This window comes from Neovison vison, chromosome 12, assembly GCF_020171115.1.
Source record: "Neovison vison isolate M4711 chromosome 12, ASM_NN_V1, whole genome shotgun sequence".
Classification (NCBI taxonomy): domain Eukaryota; kingdom Metazoa; phylum Chordata; class Mammalia; order Carnivora; family Mustelidae; genus Neogale; species Neogale vison.
Window position 1 is genome coordinate 47,663,661 of NC_058102.1, and position 5,308 is coordinate 47,668,968.

Consider the following 5,308-nt stretch of genomic DNA (forward strand, 5'->3'; position numbering starts at 1 on the left):
CCTGGTTGATTTTAATTCTTTATTTTGAGGATATGTGAAACAGTACTATGGTTTTAAGAGTCAGAGCCATCCAAAACTACAAAACAAAGTGTCAGGTAAATGTCATTCTCCCAACCCTGCTACCAACTCCTACTTCCTCATTCCTCCCACCTCACTCCCTCCCAATGCTGAGTACCCAACTTCATTACATTTAATCCTTGTGTATCTTTTGCACAAATGAACAGATACGTATATATTTTATCTCCCCCCTTTTTCTTTCATGAAAGGAGGCATATCATAGGGACCCTTTCTTTTATTTTTGAGGTACAATTCACAGAATATAAAACTGTCTATTTTAAAGTGCACAGTTCACTGGTATTTAGTACATTCACACACAACCACCATCTCTGCTTAGATTCACAATATTTTCACTGCCCCAAAAGGAATCCCCATAACCATTAAGAAGTTACTCCCCATTTCTCCTTCCCCACAGTCCCTGCCAATGACTAATCTGTTTTCTGTCTCCATGGACTTACCTAGTCTGGACGTTTAATATAAATGGAACTCTGCCATATGTGTGACCTTTGTATCTGACTTCTTTCATTTACCATAATGTTTTTGAGGTTCATCCACATTGTAGCCTGTATCAGTACTTCATTTCTTTTTATGATTAAATAATATTCCATTGTATTCCACATTTTGTTTATCTGTCCATCAGCTGATGAGCAGTTGGGTTGTTTCCATCTTCTGGCTAATGTGAATAGTGTTGCCTTGAACTTTCATACACAAATATTTGTTTGAAGACCTATTTTCAATATTTTGTCATAAAAACCTAGAAATACAATTGCCAGATCATAGGGTAATTTCATGTTTAACTTTTGGAAGAACCACCAGACCATTTTCCATAGCCATTTTCCATTCCTACCAGCAATGCACAAGGGTGCCAATTTCTCCACATCCTTGCCTACACATGCTATTTTCCGTGTTTGTTTATTTTTTAATTGCAGCCATCCTAGTGGGTGTGAAGTGGTTTTGATATGCATTTTCCTAATGACTAATGATGTCAAATATCTTCCCACGTGTTTATTTGAATCTTTTGCATTTTGTTTTTTTCACCCAATATACCCTGGAAGTCACTCCCTATCAATTTATAAAGATCACTCTTAATCCTTTCTGCATCTGTGTACTCCATTTTGTGGACTACCATAGTTTATTCAACCACTGGCCTACATAGAGGCATTTAGGTTCTTTTCAATATTTTGCAGCTGCAAATAATGCTGCTATTGACTTCTTGATATATATGCATTTTTGCATTATTGGAGGCATGCTTCAAGGTGAATTTTTGGAAATGGGATTGTGGAGTCAAAAGTGAGTTAATATGTAATTTTGTTAGATAGTAATGAAGTTTACAAAGAACTATCCTGGTTCTCTTAAATAGTCTAATGATAAACACAACTAAATTAAACTTTTAAAAGATGGGTTTGCAGAAGGGAAGGCAAAGATAAAAAAAAAAAAAGCAACCCCCTAGTTTTGCTGGAATGCAAAGGAAACTGTATATAACTTACCTTTTTCTTTGGTCTTCTTGTAACAAGACAGTGCTGTGCTAAGGGAAAAGTAGCCTTGTCCACACACAATTAGACCTCATTTTCTTAAAGCCATGAGGTCTATGAGCTGAGTTCTATTGAGTTTGCTTTTATGCAACTCATTTTTGGGCTTTTAATTTAGTCTCATCATGAGCCTATGGGAAAAATAGATGAGAGTGAATAGGAGTCATCCCCAAACTATCAGGGTACATAGAGGGTGTTAAAGAGTAAAGACAAGACTTAATTCTCAATTTACCTCCATCTTTATGTCAAAAAATATTGAAATATGTCAGAAGGTGCTCTGAAATACCCTTTAACAGCATATCTACACCCCTCATATACTATTACTTTGCTATTGGGATTTAGTCATTAATAGTCCACTAAAGGACCTTGGTAATTTAATCTTCACAAAGAACCATAACCCCTATCCCAGAAGGGCATTCAAGGTCAAGAACCTCAAGGCCCCTTCTGTGTACCATAAGTGATATCATCACCACCTAGACCATCATTAAAGGCCATTTACTGTATTCATTCTTTCATTACCCTGCTATTTTAATGAGTGTGCAAGGCATCTGTCACCAGCAAAGTGAGTATTCAGTCCCGTGCATGGAACAAAATGATGCCAAAGGGTAGTCAATAGGAAGTGAAAGGAATCAATTTTTTCCTGCCTCTTTCCTTATTGCTATTTAAAGCACAGTGGTATCCTCCACTAAATCTCCTTGAGGTCAGTAAAAAAAAAACACTGTAAGAGGCAGAGTTACAGATGGTTGTCTGGAACCACCCAAATTCAAAAGAGAGGTGACCACACAATGCAGGCGTAGCTTCCCACAGTCCAGGAAGAACGCGGAGTCAGTACTCAGAGGTCCCAAAGTGCTCTCAGCCTCTCACTTTCTGGAGCACTATAAAACCACTGCAGGAAAAATTCCCAGTCTCTTCATTTTCATCCTGTAAGAAACATTTCTATGAAAAAGATAGGCTTAAACATCTGAATAAAAATATATGTTCTCTTATTCATTTCACAAGTATTTACTGGGTACCTATGAGATGCCAGATACTTTTCTAGGTGTTACATATAAAGCAAGTAACAAAATAATGGAATCTGTGCTCGTGAAACTTACATGAAAAAAAAAGTGAAAACCTCTCTAGTCTCTCCTTTAGATGTATTCATTCAAGAAATATTTATTGAACTAGGCATTGGGTGCACTTTGTTTTCATCAGTGAGCAAAACAGACAGCCCCCTACCCTTGTGAAACTTCCAATTTAGTAGGGATGAGTAGACAATAACACAATATATGTGTGAATTAGATGGTACATTTAAAGGAGATATGGATCTCTGCTCAGCGGGGAGCCTACTTCTCCCTCTTCCTCTGCTTGCTGCTCCACCTGCTTGTGTGCTTTCTCTCTCTCTCTGTGTCAAATAAATAAATAGATACATAGATACATAGATAGAATCTTTCTTAAAAATAAAGGAGATAGGGGTGCCTGGGTGGCTCAGCAGGTTAAGCCTCTGCCTTCGGCTCAGGTCATGATCTCAGGGACCTGGGATCAACCCTGCATCGGGCTCTCTGCTCAGCAGGGAGCCTGCTTCCCCCTCTCTCTCTGCCTGCCTCTCTGCCTACTATAATCTCTGCTCGTCAAATAAATAAATAAAATCTTTTTTAAAAAATAAAGGAGATTAATGGTGTGGATAAAAAGCAAAAGGATAAAGGGGATCAGGAGTGCAAGGGGGAGAGAGGTGCACTGGGTCAGTGTGCAATTTTAAGTAAGGTTATCAGATCACTGAGAAAAGATTTGAGCAAAGATCTGAAAGAGTGAGGGAGACAATGCCTCGAATACCTGTAAGAAGGGAGTTCCAGGCACAAAGATGAGCCATTTCTCAGGCTTTAGGATGGGACCATGCCAGATATGTTCCAGGAAGGAAAGGAGAGGAATGTGACCCATAGGATAGGGAAGAATGATAGGAAAAAAAACATGAGAGGAAATGGGGCCTTACAGCCATGAACCTTGTGGACAGTTTAAGGACTTGGGCTTTTAAGAGGGAGTCATGGAGGGGCTTTGAGCAGAGGAGTGACACCACTCACCTGACCTACCTGTCAGTATGAGCACTCTGCCTTCTTGTCAGAGGACAAAAGAGAGCAAGTGGAGAGCAGGGAGGTGTGCTGGGAAGCTTCCAGAACAAGCCAGGAGAGCGGTGATGGGGCTCGGGAGGCGGGAGAGGAAGACCAGGCATGTGAGAAGAGAGTGAGGTGACAGATTCTGAGTCTATTTGGAAAGTGGAGGGTTTGTGGAAGATTGGCCTGTGGTAGGAAAGAAAGAGAGGAGCTGAGAGTGACTCCAAGGTTTTTACCTTTTGAGAGGAAGGAATTTTCATCAATTGACATGAAAGGTGGCAGATGGAGCATTTTCTAGGAAAAAGATCAGGAGTCCAGTTTGGGGCATGTTGGATTTGAGATGCTGATGAGAATATGATGAACATTCTGGAGTTGGATAAAAGATCTGAGATGGAGGAGTAGATTTGGAAGTGGTATTAAATAAGATTTTTATTGCATATGATTAAATATGAAAATATGGATGTTACTTTAAAAATACAAAAATATATGGAACACAAACTGAAGTTTCTCCTTCATTCTCTTACTCCAAACCCACTGCCCTCTCCAGCAATAGCCATTAAGCAGCAACACACCATGTGAGAGAACCAGAACCAACATCTGTATTTCATTTCCACATGCATTTTTACCTCAGACGGAAAGGTGTCTTAGAGGCATCCAGAGATTTATGCTCGGAATTTTTCTATTCACCTGTATCTTCCCTTTATAGTTCTATAATTTCCAGATGGCCACCTCCTACCATTACAGTGGTAAAGTAACAGAATCTCTCAGCTGTTTGGAATAAACAATATATTTGATTTGCATATAAAATATTAGAATAAAAAATATTGTTTATGCAAAAAAGTATAAGCAGTATACTTTTTCATGTAAAACTATACTGCTCTTTGGTTGGTTTTATGTTGCAGGATTTTTTGTTTTTTTGTTTTTTCCTTTAGCGATCAGGAATGTACCTGAGCTAAGCAGTCCCATCCATTTAAGAAATATAATTGATTAGAAAGCACAGGATACACTTTAAGTACCATAGTAAGAACCCTCTAGACTCTAGGCTTCCATCGCTAAAATAGAACAACATTTCTGTACCGTCCATTAGAAAAAGATAACCTTCAGAATTTGAACTAATGCATTGCTGTTCTGCTGAGTTGGCAATTACTCGGTGTAAAGAAAGTGATGATGACTCCTCAAATATCCAGTCCCTTAGGAGCTTAGAACTTCATCTGTAATAAAATTCAATATCCTTTCTAATCCTAGACGTTCTCTATTTCTCCCCTGAAGTCAAAAAGAAAAAACTTACCTAACCCCACTTTGGTTTGACTTTTGGCTGCGTTCCATCACCAACACGATGTATCAGAAACCTCCGTACATCTGGACTGACACATGGCTTGTCCCAGTCGGCTGCTTCACGGCAACCAGTAAATAGGGAAAGAGAAGCAAGAAAGAGTAAAGCAGGAGTTCTCAAGAAGCTTATAGCCCCTCTGAGCCCACTGAAAATTAACTGAAGGGAAAAAATATCACTGTGCATGCTCTCAAACCAGCTGAGCCAAGGTACCCTGCTGTGGGGGAAAAAAGCATGAATGAATGCTCTCAATTGAAAGTTTACCCTATGAATTTTTCTTGGGCTTCAGCCCTCACTACTATCTT

At 39.2% G+C, this 5,308-nt stretch overlaps 1 long non-coding RNA gene across 1 annotated transcript; it reads right to left on the bottom strand.

Annotated features, from left to right (window-relative positions):
- Nucleotides 1-648: 648 nt before the first annotated feature.
- LOC122892620 lies at nucleotides 649-5,037 on the bottom strand. The gene is made up of 3 exons (XR_006381431.1): nucleotides 4,962-5,037; nucleotides 1,545-1,717; nucleotides 649-811 (listed from the first exon to the last, which is right to left on the bottom strand). It is a non-coding gene; the product is annotated as an uncharacterized LOC122892620 (long non-coding RNA).
- Nucleotides 5,038-5,308: the final 271 nt, after the last annotated feature.